This window comes from Palaemon carinicauda, chromosome 31 (genome assembly GCF_036898095.1).
Source record: "Palaemon carinicauda isolate YSFRI2023 chromosome 31, ASM3689809v2, whole genome shotgun sequence".
Classification (NCBI taxonomy): Eukaryota; Metazoa; Arthropoda; class Malacostraca; order Decapoda; family Palaemonidae; genus Palaemon; species Palaemon carinicauda.
Genome location: NC_090755.1, coordinates 15,413,603 through 15,432,092, shown reverse-complemented (window position 1 = coordinate 15,432,092; position 18,490 = coordinate 15,413,603). Strand labels below are relative to the sequence as shown.

Sequence of the window (18,490 nt, the reverse complement as noted above, 5' to 3'; positions counted from 1 at the left end):
GTATCTGGTTCCCTGTTGCCAAATGTAGAAGAAGTACCTTTGTGTGCTTGTATATTAATTCATAAGAAAACAAGTGTATGTGAATTCTCAGAGGCCAAATTCAGTTTTCTTAGTTTTTACAGTCTTATTCTATATAATTGTCATGCATTTAAATTTATTGACTATATATATATATATATATATATATATATATATATATATATATATATATATATATATATATGTGTTACATATATATACATATACAGGTAAACCTCGAAAATGGCCAAATCTTTCTCTCTCGTCCCAGCTGAACCATGGTGCCTTTTTTTATAATTGCCATAATCAAAGAATGGGAGCCGCTGAAGGAAGAGCTCTTTTTCATAGCTTAGGAAAATTGATAAAAAGGAGGAGGAGGCTACTAACAAGTGCTAATACTCGAAACTAAAGGAGAAACTCAAATTCTTATTCTCACATAAGGCTTTCCTTAATTCATATTTATAAAGAACACTACAATCTTCCGATTTCTTACTTGGGCTGAAAATGTAACTTGAATTTTCCGTTAGTAAATAAGTTATCTCTTAATGTAAGAAAATTATGGCCTCGTCCTCTCTTTGTTATAAATTCTTGAGCTCCAAATTGCTCCTTACAGAAGCTCCTGGGTATTTGCAGTTTAAATGATAGGTCTTTTTTTTTTATTCTAATCTAATCTGTTTCAACATTTGAGGGATCATGACGATTACACTGTTTAAATATGTATGTGAAAATCTGACAAAATCTGAGTCTTACAAAATTGGATGCATCTCATTGGATATAACTTAACTTTCACCAGTTAACAGTACATTGAAGAAGCTAACTTTCAAACTTCCAAATTTCATCTTCCAATAAAGTGTTAATCAAAAAATTCTAAATTTCCAGGACTTATTCCGTAAGTGTTTGGACAAACAACCTTGTATCCAAAACTCTGCAAAAGACCCAGTCTTGTAATATAATAGGTTCTTGTACATTATCCATTCTCTGTATATATATATTTTGACTATTTTGTACAGTGTATTCTTACCTAAGTGATGCCACGTCAAGTGTGCCAAATTGTTTGTTGTTGTTTTTTTATTTGTATGAAAGATGTGCGGAATGTTGCTAAGCTTGAGCAACATTTGTGATGATTCTCTGTATAAAGTGAGCATTGTAATAAACATTTGTAATGAGAATAATTAACGTCTATCGCTTACAACCTCGTTGAAAGTATGAAATCACATAAATATTCGTTTGTCATTTTAGATGGTATACATTTCCATATCTTACTATGCTGACTCAAACCCCAATGGCTCTGTTAACTCTTTCCTTACATTAGAAAACCTAGAAACCTAATGAACACACAAACTTCCCTTTCCCTTTCTCCATTATATAATGAAACTAGGTAATTAGTATCTGGTACAAAGACGACAATGGTGGTCGCAGCCAGATAAAAAGAAAAAAAAGGGGATGAGGCTAAGAATATTTTCACATCTATGGATTAGGGCGAGGTCTACCAGAATTAACCTATACAGTAAATGACTGTTGAAGATCGCAGGGTATCAGCTTCTTGCCTCACCCCTTCAAAAAGGAAATGGATGCATTGTGGGAAAAATATGTATATGATCATAAAATTATACATAAACTGTATGTATATATGTATATATATATATATATATATATATATATATATATATATATATATATATATATATGAACCAAGTCCCTATAAAAATAGGAGCGTTTGATTCGAGTTTATAAACAATAATGTTGTGTGAAGGACTGATAAGTATTACAATTTATTGTTGTCTGAAGTTGCTGCTCAAAGAAGTACAAGTGGAACCTAAAGGGTAGATTCTGGTTCTTTGCTGTATCTCACAAAGCCCAAGACATGATATTCGAGATGCCATTTATCTATTAGTTCTAAACTAAAAATACAGATAATTCTTAAAGCGTGCACTTTCCATGGACAAGGAAGACAAAAAGAATCGATGCAATAGAAAAAATAAACATTAACCCCAGAATATGAGAATAAGCCGAACTTCCTCTACCCCTTCCAGATATGATTTCTGTCGACACCAATTGTCTATAAAATAGTAAGCCAGATTTCAAGAACAATTCCCTGAAGACGCTCTGAATTTTAAAATAATACGACTTGTAAACAAACGCAGTACATTCAAGAAGAGGAAGAAATGGGTAGGGAACATACCTGCACCTTTTTCTTAAAAATAGGCCCAAAGGGGCTATAGAGGGTTATGGGATGCAGGTCTTGCTGTGAAAGGTCGATGACGAGTTTTCTTATCTATGGACCCTCCAAGCTATTTCAGGGTGGGCTTACCTTTTGAAAATTCCACAAAATACTTTTTATACACATAGATTTTATATAAACTCTAGGAGATTACTGTCCATGCTCATACCTTCACAAATAGATAAGGCTGAAACATTAATGAATCATCATTTCATACAGGATGCCAGAAAACTTCAAACCAATCAATCAATCAATTACTCCTCATTTTATATGTTTTATGACACGAAGAATCTTATTTTATCTTTAGTTTTATTACCTGAAGCACTAGAAATTCGTTATGAGCTCATTTAGTATAAAAAATAGTTGAAGTAACCAGTCAGTCTATCTTTGTCGATAACTTGTACACGATAACAAACATCAAAATAAAGAGTATAAACAAAGCTTGTTGAGCATTGTTGAAGCAATTTAATGATATCAAGATGAATATGCTAGGGTGATTCATAACGGAGTTATTGCCACAAGATGGTGACACTGTCAAACATTCACTGCACCTGCAATAGAAAGTTACTTTGGTAACAACATAAACAACTAATTTTCTCATTCTAGTGATTGTATACATATTTTTCAGTGTGTTGTTCATAAATGACATTTTCACTATTATGCAAGTTAAAATTGAAGGCAAAAGTATGATAATATGAAGAAATTCAATCCTCATAAGAAGCATCGTCACTTGTATCATCTATAGATACTGAACCTTCAAGAACTCTGGCAATGTAGCAAAACACGTTGCTTCTGTAGCAGGAACAGTTACCACCTCATATTTTCCTTATATCTGCTCTTAATTGAATGTTCCATGAATTTTGGGAAAGCATTTCTTGTAATTTTTACAGGTACAAATTTCAAATCACAAATTACCTACTATACCAGTCACATTACATGTCAGGAATTACTGGGATATCAGCTGATTTCATTACTAGGGGTTGTGGTGGCCCATGTGGTAACGCCCCTGACTGGTGAACGCCAGACTGGGGTTCGAGTTCCGCTCAAACTCGTTAGTTCCTTTGGTCGCTGCAACCTCACCATCCTTGTGAGCTAAGGATGGGGGGGGGAAGCCTATAGGTCTATCTGCTGAGTCATCAACAGCCACTGCCTGGTCCTCCATGACTTTAGCTTGGGTGGAGAGAGGGCTTGAGCGTTGATCATATGTATATATGGTCAGTCTCTAGGGCATTGTCCTGCTTGATAGATCAATGTCACTGACCCTTGCCTTAGCCATTTATGAGAGATCTTGAAACCTTTAAGGGCTGCATGTTTTACAATCTGCAGTAATTAGTCACTTTTCAAAATTTCTTTCATATTTTCAGATGCCAATACAGAAGGTTGATAATTTCTGGAACATATTTCGTTATAAGTTTTCTGTATTATTATTATTGTTGTTATCATTAGCCAAGCTACAATCCTAGCTCGAAAAGCAGGATGCTATAAGCATAAGGGCTCCAACAAGGAAAATAGTCCGGTGAGGAAAGGAAATAAGGATATAAACTACATGAGAAGTAATGAAAAAATATAAAATATCTTCAAAATCAGTAACAACTTTAAAATAGATCTATCATATAAAGGGTGTGAAGAGAAACTTATATCATCCTGTTCAACATAAAAACATTCACCGCAAGTTTGAACTTCTGAAGTTACAGCAATTCAACTGCCTGATTGGGAAGATCATTCCACAATCAGGTCACAGCTGTAATAGAATAAAACTTCGAGAATATTGTGTAGTATTGAGTCTTATGATGAAGGCATGACTGCTAGAATTAACTGCATACCTAGTACTCTGTACAAGAAAGTACAGTCTGGGAAGATCTGAATGCAAATGATGCTCAGAATTATGAAAAATCTTATGCAACATGCTTAAAGAACTAACTGAATGACAGTGCCAGAGATTAATATCTAGTCAGAAATGTTACATTTGATAGACAGCAAGTTCTTGTGACATGATAATATATTCCAAACTCTGGATATCCTTTGTGACTTGTAAACACAAGTCTTCGAAATGCTCCACAGTGCACAGTTTATACGACTTCATAAAAAAGTCTCAGGCCATAAAGTTTCTGGTGGTAATCTCTTTTTTTTTCCAAAATATTTTATGTGGTGCCTTCTGACAAGCAATCCCAGCCTTTAAAAGGATATCTCTCATTATTTTGGTCATTGCTTTCATGTAATTGTGACAAAAATGAAAGTTACTAAGTTACAAAATAATACTAGAAAGCAGAAGTGTTCTGTCCAGGAAGAGCAAACCTTATCTCAAATACAGTCAAGTCACAAGTTATAAGTGAAATCTGACCTAACGTGTTCAGCAAGATTCAGGCATTGTATCATTGCAGTTTTTACTATTGCAGGGTCAGTAGGTAAAGAGATAATAAGAAGAAGGTATTCAATTGTGTTAGCATTTTTCTTTTGACTGAAACTTGCCCTGAAGACACTAAAACTTGGCATTATATTGTCCGCATAGTTCACATCTAAATCCAGTAACTTTGTTAGGACCATCCTGCACATTGTCCACAGCAACCCCAAATTTTATATTTTACTAGTACTATCAGACAGATGAGATGTTAAAAAAAAAAAAAAAAAAAAAAAAATATGCCAATAAGTGAAAATCTTTGTAGTACTAGATAAAAAGAAAGTACAGAAATACAGTACACAGAAAACTGCATAAATAAGATATCTGAGGCAGAATAAATATATAAATGCATAAATGGCATATTCTGCATGCTGTATTAACTGTATCTTGCCAACCTTTCTAATCCAGAATATTAACAATAACTAAACATGTTATACTGATAGCTCTCTACAGGGGCTGGAGTAGATGATTTCCAGAGATTCATAGTCTTGTGGCAATAGCTCCCTTATAAACTATCTAGCATACTCAACTTGGTATCATTGAAGTGCTTTAGAGATGCTTTACAAGTTCCAGGCCTATTTGTACCCTTATTTTGATATTTGTAAAAGTGTACAAGTTACCAACAAAGGCAAACTGGCCATCATGATTAGATCATGTATTTCAATACACAATTAACTCATAACGAATTAATAGTGCCCCAGGCAACAAAACTAAACCTAAAATTAGATTCCTCGTGTAATGAAACATATATAAAAAGATTATTCATTAATGTTTCAATCTTACCTAGTTTTGAAGGTATGAGTATCAATGGACAAATATGATAGACAGCAATACCCTAAAGTTTATATAAAACTTCTGTGGATAAAAAGTACTATGTGGAATTTCCAAAAGGCTGTCCACCGTGAAATTGCCCAGGGGGTTCATGCATATGAAAAACCCCCACCAACCTTTCACTATAGTCCATTTCTTTTAGCGATGCATATTTGCACCGACTCGCAGCGGTGCCCTTTTAGCTCGGAAAAGTTTCGTGGTCCCTGATTGATTGGAATTATCTCGTCCAACCAATCAGCGATCCGGAAACTTTTCCGAGCTAAAAGGGCACTGCTGCGAGTCGGTGCAAATATGCATCGCTAAAAGAAATGGACTATAGATCTGAAACTTTTTCTTGAAAATAGGTCCTTGGCCTCTCGGTATAAGGCAGGATATATACTGCAGGACGAGGAATGACTGATATTTTGTATATACTTAAAAGATGTACTTAACTTTTTAATAGCAGTTGACTTTCAAATGCATTTGGCACCATTGAAAGAAAAAACCAATGGTCTAATGTAAAATTTAAAAATTAGTAATACAATTAAAATAATTGCTATTATCATATCAGGAAATCAAACAGAGCTATATATAAACAACAAAAAATTATCGAAGTAAAAATTGACAGGTTTAAGAAATACATGAGTTGTTTTATTGTCTGTATACGATGGCCGTATATTTGCCAAGGTTATGGAGAAACAAGTAAAGTACTAAAAATCCGAAGAGATTGTTAGCCCCAACAAAAACAAGTAAAAAAAGGAATTATTTATGACATTAAAGAAGAATGCAAGAGTGTAATGAAGAACACAGAAGTGGTGGAATCAGTAAAATACTAGTGCCAAAATAATTACAGATTTGATATTTTTTGAAGAGCTTATGAGAATGGTTTGATTTAAGTCAAATATTATGCAATAGAGACAGTCAAGAATAACATCTGCTTATGATACATAACAGTTGGAAAGATTTTAAAAGGCCAATATTAATCCTTTAAAAGATAACTCATATGGGATACATATTTTGCCAACTGAGCGAGTCTAACGAACGCATCCTGTGTGACGTAGGCCTACATCCGTCATAATGGTTTCAGCCAACAAGAGCCCATTTCCAGTTTTTACTTAACAAATTAGAGCATCCTAGTGTTTGCACGTGTTGACGATCTACATACGCATTGTGCACAGATCATGCTGGATATTCCAGAACCAAAGTGACCCTTCTGCTCAATTGCTTGTAGAAGGGTCCACTACACATGTCTCAGTATGATTCTACTATGTTCCCTATGTCTATACTGTATATGAGGCTAATAACTATGGATTCCCTCAGTTCTGTTTAGTCGTTCAACCAGTCAGTTAGTTGTATCCACATAGTGCTCCCTTTATATTTTCTGATATATTATAGAAGACTGTGCCTACCAAGATATAATAAAACACCTGATAATTAATATGGAATTGTATGTGTCATTTCTACACCGCCTATTGCTTGTGCCAATAATGCCCATTTATTAATATGGTGGCAGAGAAATGAGAATTGAATTCACCCCAAGTCTACAGAGAAGATTGTTATTTTTTCTAAAGTAAGTCTGGAACTGTTACTGCTACAGTCAGTACCTGAGGGACTGTGACCGTGAACTGCCGATCTCACTTATTCATCGCAGGATATACAAGGAAATTACTTTCAGTTTGCCTTAGGACAAGAAAATGGTGGAAGTAAGGAGATTTTTTAAGATAAATTTGGAGGTAAGTATAGAAGCTTGAACAAAGCCGCCTAGCAAGCAACTGTTTTATACTATGTGGAGAACGATATTATTTTGGCATCCACACACTTTCCTTGGAAAAAAGCAGATGGAACTGCTATGACAGGAAGGAGCCAGATAATTTATAGCTCAGTTTGAGGTTGTGATGTCCCACAGTTTTTCGAATATAGTATGGTCTACACCATTTGATGCTTTTCTCATTGAACTCAAAAATAAAGTGATCCCATGTAACTATACTGAATCTGACTGATTGATTCGTGACAAGATTGTATTCTCTGCAAGAGGCAAGCTCAAAGAGTTGCTGCATCGAGAATCAAACATAGATTTAAAGAAGGCTTCCAGTGTTTGCAGAGCATATGACAATCAATGTTTTACGTAAAGGAATTATGAGGTAGAAGTGTAAAATCTATCAAGAAAGTGGACAAATCGTTTGCAAAAGAGCAAATTCAAAAGGGGAAAGCAGAAGAAATTCAAGACGAAGAATGCAGTTAAACCACAAAATGAAAAAATGATGAAAAACTGCAAACTTTGTGGACGAAGTCATGGTTTTTGCATGGATAACTGTTCTGCATATGGCCAAGTATGCAAAAGCTGTCAGAAAAAAAGGAAACTTTGCTGTAAAATGTAAAGCGATAAAGGTACGGACAGTAGTGATCGAAGACAAAAGCAACAAGAAAAGGTGGCTGTAAGCAGTGAAAAAGAACGGTGATGACTCAAGGTCATATGGAATGAGGAGAGTCAGTGATTGTAACATCAAAATTTTGCTTGACCCCAGTGCAATGGTCAACTGTATTAACACAAGATACGTCCACACACACAGCAAGTGAAGAAAAATACAGAGGCAGAATCCCTGGTAATTAATCCTAAGACTAAGGGAGATCATAGTGTTATTTTCTGTTGTTTGTTATCCCTTTTAATCACTCCTTCATGCACATGCCTGTAAGAAAATGGGCTTTGTGACAATAAATAAAAAATATTCCAAGTTGCTAACATCGAAGCAAATGACGATCTAGAGGATCTTGGTGAAGTGATTTTAACCGTCGACCTATCAGTGACCTTATGCAGGAATATTTCTATTTCTATACAAAAGGTGAACGAGGCAATGAGTGATCTGGTGAAATGCAAAATTATCGTTCCAGTAGAGGAACCAACTAAATGGGTTTCCCAAATGGTGCCTGCTAGAAAACCAAATGGAAAATTAGAGTTTGCATTGACCCTCAGCTACTAAATACAGCTAGCTCTACAACAAGAACACTGCTGACTGCTAATTTTCAACAATGTTTTAACAAAGCTATTAAATATGAAGGTATTTAGCAAAGTAAATTTAAAAGAAACATTTTGGCATGTAAAACTAAACGATGAATCCTCAAAACTAATTACAATGATAACACCTTGGGAAAGAATAGGATGGACAAGGCTTCCATACTACCTAAAAGTATTGAGAGATATTTCAAAAGAAACTTCATCATGCACTTGTCGATTTGGATGGTGTTGCCTGCGTAGCTGTGGATATTATTGTGTTAGGACGTGGAAGTACAAATGAAGATGCTGAAAAGAATTAGGCAGGAAATCTTGAAAACATGCTGCAACGATGCAAGGAGTACATTATCCTGAACAAAGAGAAAAGACAACTGAAGAAAATGTTTGGGCGATTAGAAAAATGCTGAATCCAGAAAAAATCACTGGAGTTCATAATTTCTGTGGTATGGTACACTATTTAGCTCTTTCCCTCCGAACCTTACTAAGGACCTACAGCTGATCAGCAAGTTGCTAAGGAACAAGGTTAATTTTGTCAGTCTGAGGAAAGTGACCAAGCCTTCAAGCGACTAAAACAGAAGATGTGCAGTTCACCCGTAGGCTATTTGCAATTTACGATCCCGAAAAGGAAGGGGTTCAACAAGTAAATAGTTCAGATAAGGGTTTAGGGGCTGTACTATTCTAGGACGAAAGGCCAATAGAATATACTTCCAGAAATCTTCGAGACACAATGCAAGTCAAAATTATATCATATGTAAAGCTGAAAGGGTCTTTATACCAAAAATTTATTGTCCAGTGATTAAAAAGGTACTAAACACTTATCATAATGCTCCAGAAACAATGATGAAGTGAACAAGAGAAAGTGTTTATTAGCCTGGAATGCTAAAAAAATAGAAACGATGACTAATGAGTGTCCAAGTTACCAAAAGGTGAAGCCAGCCATCAGGAAAGAGCCGCTCGTCACTCATGATTTAGCAAGTCAACCCTAGGAAAAGATTGGATGTGATTTATTTGAGAATAAAGGATGTGACTATATAGTAGTTGTTAACTATTGCACCAAAAGTAAGAGTAACTGAAATCTCGAACAGTGAGAAATGTTACTCATGTAACTGAGACGTGTGTTAGACTTGGAAGGCCTACAACTTTGGTGAGTCACAATGGTTCACAGTTCATTAATTGTACGTTCCAGAACTTCATGAAAGAATGGATCATTACCCATCAAATGTCATCATCTTATTACCACCAAGGCAATGGAAAGGCCGAGGCTGCAGTAAAAGTAGTTAAGAACCTTATGAAGAAATTACTCGAAAAGAGAACTATGCCAAAACAAGAGTTTGTTAATCCTGCTGAAACTATGTTTGGCAGGAAAATTGTGACTCAACTGCCTGTGAAACAGATTTAAGAGGAGATAAGCGACCCTAAGATGCAGCGAAGTTAGCGATAGAAAATTCATAGGGAGCTAGAGAACCACCACAACTTTGCATTAATCAGTATGTGTTCTGTAAGAATGATAATACTGAGAGAACTCGGAAAGCAGGCAAATCATAAAACTACTAAATGAAAGACATATCTTATCAAAGGCAAGGATGGCAGAACTTATATCATAAACAGGTTAACAGAGTTCATTTGAGGACAAGATCTGGTACATTTGAACCAGAACCCAATCCATATCTCTACAAGGATCAAAGTCAACTCAAGCATACAGACAAATACCAGAATACCAGAAATTATATTGCAATACCTTGCAAGATAACCCACAGTGAACCTGATTATATCATTCCAGTAAGTCCAAGACAGAGAAGGCCACGTAACCTGAAACCTGTAAAATAAGCAGAAAAACCTATGATGGTAGAACGACCATAAAGAGAAAGAAACCCACCAGCAAAACTGAAAGACTATGTCCAGAAAGGAATTGATCTAAATTAACCTATATAAATAATCAAGTCTAATGTAATCTTACGTAAATGATAAGAATTTTTGTAGACACTAAAATTTTGGTCTTAATGATAAGTATCTAACCATTTGATGTTAATAATAAGATAAAGTGTTTTCCTTAATTTAGAAAAAGAGGTATGTTGATGATCAATGCAAGTACGCACAGGCCTGCTGGATGTTTTCAGAACCATGGTGACCCTTTCGGTCGATCATTTGTTTACATGCAGAAGGGTTCACATGTTCCAGTATGATTCTATGCTCTATTTTTTTAAGCTGGCATAAATGCACTAAGCTTGCAATCACTTGCTTGCCTCTGATTGTCTGGACCTCAGTTTGTCCGAATTTATCAGTTTTCTGTGCACACAATTATATCATAAATATGCTAATACAGAATGAGTTAACAGGTGCTATTATGAATGTGATATAAATGCTAGTTAAACTAGAGAGGCACTCAGTACAGTACAGACCTCCACCACGGCAGCTTATTTCTCGACCTTGACCTTTGGCCTTACCATGTACTAATTGGCGTGGATTTTCACAAACTCATATGTAAACCAAGTGTGAAGTCTCTGTGACAAGTATGTCCAAACTTATGGCTGATTACATGATATGGACGTTTTGCTCATTCATGAACTTGACCTTTGACCTTCCAAAATTTAAAAACTTCCAGCTCTTTAAATACGGTAACAGTTTAAAATCTCTACAGGTTTCATTACTTTACAATTAAAACTATGGCCGTATGGTTGACAACCGGAATATGACCTTTTGCTTGACCTTGACCATGGACTCAACCTTAACCTTCAACCTGAACATGTATGAATTGGCGTGGATTTTCTTACACTCAAAAATGAACCAAGTTTGAAGTCTCTGTGACAACGACGTCCAAAATTATGGCTGATTATGTGAATTGAACATTTTGCTTGACTGTGACCTTTAACCTTGACCTTCCAAAATTTCATCATTTCCCAGCTTTTTACATAGCAGTTAATCCCTTCAAGTTTCATTACTGTACGGTTAAAATTGTGGCTAGGAAGGTGTTCACTAACAAACACACACACAAACAGGGGGTAAAACATATCCTCCTTCCAACTTTGTGGGAGGAGGTAATTAATTGTAAATAAGCAGAACCCTAAATAATGATTTTAATATAATTTTAATCATTTTAATAATAATAATTCGAATAATTTTAATAGTAATAATAATTTCTAAAATTTTAATAATAATAAAAATAACAAGTCGTGATTATTCATCAATTAATTTTGAATAAACGTCAAAACTGAAATCTTGGAACGATGTTCCAAATACAAAAATATCAATTTTGTTTATTTCAAGAAAAAATTCCAGCATAATTATAACTCAAATAATTATCAGACTTATATAGCAAATTTAAAAAGTAAAATAATGATGAGAAATATAAAAACATATAACAAGAGCAATCAAAGACTTCTGACCTCCGCCAAAGGATGACGTTGACACAAAAACAAAAATGCAACTCCAGATCTAGAATCCGGAACCGGATTATCTCCAAAAGTTAATGGGGTTGCCCATTGCCTAAGATTTATACAAGGTGAAGATTTCGTCAAAATTAGTCAATTTGTTTTGACGTAATCTTTAGAATTGTGAAAAATGCAAATCCGGATCATCTCCACAATTTAATAGGGTCATCCATGACCTATGATCTATCTGAGGTGAAAATTTCATCAAAATCTGTCAAGTTGTTTTGCCGTAATCCTGTAATCCTGTCCATGGACACACAGACAAATAAATATGAATAAGAAATGCAAACCTAAATCCGGATCCAGAACTGGATCATCTCCAAACGTTAATGGAGTCGTCCAAGGCCTAAGAATCATATGAGATGGAAATTTTGTCAAAACCCCTCAATTTCTTTAAACATAATCTTTAAAATTGTGAAAAATGCAAATCCGTAACTAGAGTCCGGATCTAGATCATCTCCAAAATCTAATGGGGTCGTCCATGACCTAAAATCTATGTGGTGAAAATTTCGTCAAAATCTGTAGAGTAGTTTTGACGTAATCCTGTCCACAGGCACAGTGACAAATCGTCTCCACAGACACACAAATAAATAAATAAACCAACTTAAAAATATTATCTCCTTGGCAGAGGTAATAAACAGATTTGGGTGCGTGCTATTCCAGGGTGTATCGAGTGGAAGTAAAAACCACTATAAACTCCAAATTGTAGTCCCTTGTAGTCTATGTTATCTTAGAAGCCTCCAGGGGAACGAGGGGCGATTTGCAGTTACCGAAGGTGAGGCGGATTGTTCGGTTTGGACAATTTAGATCGGTGATAACCTATAATCATGCGTGAGATCTCAAGCCTCTGCTAGTTCTGGGGTGTAGCATAACCCCAGGGGAAGTTGTTCCTTTCCTTTGGTGTCTCTTTCTCTGCTGAATGAGCGGAATACAGTAATTCCCAGGCTCTCCCACTACAGGTCTAGACCAATGTTCATAGTCTCAAGTCTAGATATTTTTGGCATCTAAACGACCATTAAGAAAAAGGAGGAGGAACAGACGGGAAAGGAGCCTGTCTGGGAAAAGAGCCCCCCATCTCAGATCAGATGGAGGAAAGACTTTTTTGGAAGAGCCTGATACCTCAAAAGGCATTTGGAGAGTACCCACCTTAAGCACAATCAGAGGTGCCTGACTGACTGGTAGTACTTGGCCAGGACCAGAAACCACTTGCAGGACTGCCTTGACTAAGTTGTGGAACCATGGGGGTGTCCTTTGTAAACAAATGGACACCCACAGACAAGCTGCGAGAGTGATCATGCTAAGGAGCTTGAATAGGAGGTTCCCAAGTCGGTTGAAGATGACCAAGCGTTTGGTCAAAATCGCTAAAAAAGCTGTTGTTGCCTGGGGGGGAAAGAATGTGAGTTACCAATGGTAAACACACAGGAGCACTATCGCAAACTGTTTATCCGAGCGAACGTGTTTGAGGTTGAGCTACTGCAATGGTTCATTCCATGGTCCACACATGCACTCTCCCTACAGGGCAAACAGGTGATCGTACGGTAGCATTCCCCTCGTCATGAACAAGTGCTGCTGAAGCAGAGTGTACATATACCTCAGAAGCAGAATGTACACATACCTCAGAAGCAGGTGCATGTACTGCCGAAGCAGAGAAGACATGTGCTACAGAAGTAGCGCTTGCATGCAGCTATCTATGAAACTGTTTCTGCAAACCGAATGTATCGCGAGATGAGCTTACCCTTGCACCTCATTTGGTGGATGGGTGCGCAACAATGGGTATGACCACCTCGCTAGACTAAGGTCCAATTGTCCATGAGACAAAGCTACATGTGGCAAAGCAAGACCACTCACCAATGCTCCAACAGGAACTTGATGAGAAGACCTAAGTACTCCAGCATTAGGAATCGCAGAAGAATGGTGATATCCTGTGTGCATGCACACAGCAGGAAGGGTGGGTTCTTTCCCCGATGAGAAAGAAAATCCTAAGGGCAGGGCCTGAAGGTCCTGCCTTAACAAAACTAGGAGCAGGGCGCTTCGGAGAGGTTCCGACGCTGAACACAATCCCCGGACCACCGTGTTGTCTTACTCCAAAGAGCAATGCTTGAAAGGGCTGGAGAGAGGCATGGATGAGTCTAGCAATCATTCCCTAAAACCCAGTGGAGACGACCACTCAGGAGAGGTAAGTCTCACTCTTAAACGAGAGAGGTGCTGCCCTTGTTGAGGAGCAGATCGGTGCGTCATACTTCGTAAACCCTCAGCTGAGGAAATGTGTCATAATCTGCGAGCTGACATTTGACTTTCCCCACTGGAAACTCCTAGGAGCACTATTCTGTACTTGGTCTTGTTCATCCCCTGAAGTGACACAAAGAAAGGATGAACGAGCACGTGCAGAGGGGGTTATAGGTAAGGGCACTAGAGACTCTACCAGTGCATGACCTTCAGAGTCTCGAAGAGGATGACTGGAGTTAACCTAGGAGGATGCAGGTAAGCGCTTCCTCTGTGCCCCTAACTAAATCATCTCCAACAGCCATCCCTTTGAAGGGGGACCAGAAATCCCTAAGGAAGGCAACAGTTGAAAAACAGCGTCAACAGAGAGAGACTCCCATTCGGCAGAGGGCAGCACCACTTCACTGGGGGAAGCGGCGGCGTCTTCTAAACCCACGGGTTGTCTGGGGGCCAAACAGCCATCACTCTTACCCGAACGTCCTCAGGAGGAGAACGAGCGAGCAGAGTCATCATAGAGGGATCGAACTGACGGAGAAGCAAGTATGAGTTTCTTTGCCTTCGAGGAACACCCCGAAGAAGAATCCATTTTGGATTTCTTCCGCCATCTACCAAACCTCACCCACTGGGAGAATGTCCCCTCCTGACACTAATTATAAAGTGAGTCCTGCTTACAAGAGTGACCTCTGAATGTCTTTTGTTATTGGTTATGAATCATGGGTATGGTAAAAATGATGAAACACGATAAATTGCTTTGCTTCTGAACATAGACAATTCATATAAGATTGATCGCCAACCTTCCATGTCTGCAACTTTTGATTTTATTCAAGGTAAGTGAAGTGACTAACCAAAAGACTTATTTTGCTTTGTAGAGAGGTTTTCCACCCTTCTAAGTGAGGTAAAGGTAAGTAGGACCAGCCCCTATATTAGGTTAGGTGGGTGTGTTTAGACAGTTTCGATAATGTTATACAGTACTGTACATTTTCTCCTAGGTTAGATTAGGTGGGTGTCTTTAGGTTAAAAACTCTTATTTCATACATTTTCTATTACGTTAGGTAACAATGACGTGTTTAGGTTAAGGGGTCCGTCCGCTATGTCTTGCATTTTTTTCTAATGATTCAAAATACATAATTCCTAAATATGTTTTAAACATATAATACCTTCATCATACAAAAATTTCAAGTCATTTGATCAAAAACTTTTTTATTTATTAGCAGAAATCGTGGTTTTTAAAAAATTTTAGGTACATTTTTCTCCACTAATATGACACCAATTGTATTAAAAATCATACCATCAAAACTTCTTTATAAATCGAATAATTCTGTGACAGATTTTGATTTTCCTTTTTCTTTTATTTTTATGATTTTTTTTTTTAAATTTTCTTCGTCTAGACGTAAAATATTCATGAAAAAAAAGAGAAAAAAGAAAATCAAAATTCTGGTACATAAAATTGTGGGATTTTTATTCCTCTTTTCAATGACATCTTCCACTTCAAAATCGAACTATAAATGAGAAAAATGTACTCAAGTGGGAATAAGTATGTTTTTGAGTTATGAGCTCCTAAAGACTTGCTATAAATTTTTGCTTCTTTTCTTAAAAAAATCAAGATAACATTATGATAACCTTACTTTGTACTTTTATTGTTTATTCCTACATAAACGAACCCTAAATTAGGTATTTAAACCCTAAGTTTACTAATACACTTGGCATAAGGGTGTCATGAGTTGCCAGCGGTCTCTCATTATTGCCAAAGTTTTAGTTAGAATGTTCCAGCTTTGTACTCTTTTTCATGTTTCCCTCTTTTCTTGGTTCTTTTTTTTGTTGTTCTCTGCTTACTTTTTGTTCTTTTTTTGACATTAGATAACATTGGCTTTTCTATAAAGTTCACGAGGACGTTGTGAAAAGACAACATACTGTACATACGAACTAAACTACAAGTAAACAAACTTATGAATTATAACTTCTATACGTCTTTGGAAACCCTGGCTGTTCTTCTCGTTGATCGTAGTTTACGTTCGCCTACCCTCTACCAATGCCTTCCATTTCTGCCAGACGTACGAGATTTCAGCACATAGTGCAAAAATCGCTATAGATATGCAAAAATAAACGCACAAAGACGACTCTGTCTAACTCAGTCATGCAGATGACGCAGTAAGGATGACATCATCATTTAAGGACCGCTCTATCTTCATTATTTGTAAAACATATTTGGCTGAAACTTCTGGTGAGCATGTAAGATATCTTTCTGCATACATAAAAACAATAAAACGATTTTCGATTTTATAAAGTTGTTGGTCAAACACCATAGCGAACGGTCCCCTTAAAGGTATCTAGTCTCAATTCCAGTTTCATCAGAATAGATGCTCACCAAAATGTTAGCTGAGCAAGCGCAACCCCGTCTGTGGTGCCCAAACACAGAGGTGGACTTCCCCACGAACAGCTTAAACTCACGGTCCTGGGCAGGGCTCGATCTGCAGCCATGCAAACACATTACAACTGTACTAGCCAGGAGGCTAGTCAGGGTTCTCTTATTTTACAGGTTTTCTCCTAAGTTAAGTTAGGTGACTGTTTAGGTTAGACAGCTAATCTCACTTTATATGTTTTCTCCTAGATTAGGTTAGGCAGGTGTGTATAGGTTAGACAGCTTCTCGACTTTTACACGTTTTCTACTAGGTTAGGTTAGGTGGGGGTGTATAGGTTAGAGTAGACAGCTTCTCTTAATTTACATATTTTTTCCTAGGTTAGATTAGGTGGTTGTGTTTAGGTTAGACAGCTTCTCTCACTTTACACATTTACAACTAGGTTAGTTTAGGTGGGTGTGTTTAGGTTAAATACGTAATTTTATTTTATATGTTTACTCCTACGTTAAGTTATACGTTATCTGAATTCTCCCAACCGAAAAACCCTGATTTCTCTACTGTGGAACCCCATTATTGTAGTAATTAATGGGGACCCTGCATCTTTAAATATGATTATTTGCGGCAAAAATAAAGGTCAAAATCATTGGAAACCCCAAATAAGCCAGAAAGAAATACACTTTTTTTATATATATATATCGGATATCGGAGTTTGTCTGTAACTATAATTTTACCAGGGGAGGAAAGATGAATAAATTTTGTTTTAATGGTCCAACCTTTTGAGAAAAAAAAATAAATTTTCTTTTAGATTATAGCGTAAATAAAATGGCACATACTATAAGTGAAAATAAATGAATGAATAACAGGATGAATAAACGTGATGGATAAGTAATATGGTTAACATACTATAAGTAAAGATATTGAATAATCAGAATGAATAAATTGAAAAAAAAGGATTTTCATCATGAGTAACAATACAAGATTAAAATGATGTTACTCACCAGGAGCAGCAGAGTACTATATAAAATAATCCATTTTCGGTCGGAGGTCGTCAACAAGCTTTTCTTCAGTAATGAAGAAATCGGGATCGTCAAAAATATCGTATATATTAAAATCACTCGCCATTAATTCATCATAACTTTTATCACCAACACAACCATAGAATCCACTTGTTACACATGACATACGCTTTTAATTGCGAAGACGATGTATGCCTAATCAATGGTATATACACAATGCGAAAAATTACGTTATATCGGTAAACTACAAGCAGTTTGTGAGGTCACAACAGTTATCCAGGTGATATGTCACAAAAAGAGACACTGAAACAGTAGGCCGAGTGCTGACTGCTGAGCTCAGCTGTAATGCACTGCCACTGTTGCCAAGATATCATCATATCGGTGGACTGGTTCTTTATGTTTATTTGAATATCACCCGAGTTTCTTAGGCTGTTTTTCTTTCCAACCACCATAAACTCTGATTTATTTTCATCCAATTTTAGTTGTTTGGTTGTCATTCATTCCCCAACATTTAAAAACACAAACAAGTAAGAATTTTAGTGTTTTTGCTCCAATGGCTTCTTGAGGCATAGCACTATCATATATCGTGTTGGGATGAGAAGTTTTCGAATTTGAATAAGACCGAAATTCTTAAATGTAAAATCATATTGTGCAACTTTAGTCAGAATCCCATAACTAAAGGGATAAAACCAAGGCCTTGATAAAACTCACAACGCGCTGATAGGTGGAGACGAAAGCTTCTCTAGTAAAGTTCGTGATCTATGCGTATCTTTGACTGTAATTTGTCTTCCAGTGGTCAAATAAATAATGTAGTAAAAACTGTTGGCTATAATCTTAGAAATATTGTATTATAAAGAAGTACCTAGATGAACATTCTGTAAGGAAACTTGTGAAGGACACTCCAAAATCAAACCATTATTCTCTAGTCTAGGGTAGTGCCATAACCTCTGCACCATGGTCTTCCACTGTCTTGGGTTATAGATCTCTTGCTTGAGAGTACTATTACTAC

General features: G+C 36.6%; 1 protein-coding gene across 1 annotated transcript in view; it reads right to left on the bottom strand.

The window, feature by feature from the left end:
• The window catches only part of LOC137624323 (protein C-mannosyl-transferase DPY19L3-like), a 733,373-nt gene extending 715,561 nt beyond the window's left edge, over nt 1–17,812 (bottom strand). Inside the window, exon 1 of the mRNA XM_068354997.1 lies at nt 17,464–17,812. The gene's annotated coding sequence lies outside the window, so the exon portion shown is untranslated. The remainder of the gene's footprint in view (nt 1–17,463) is intronic.
• Between the last annotated feature and the right edge of the window lie 678 nt (nt 17,813–18,490).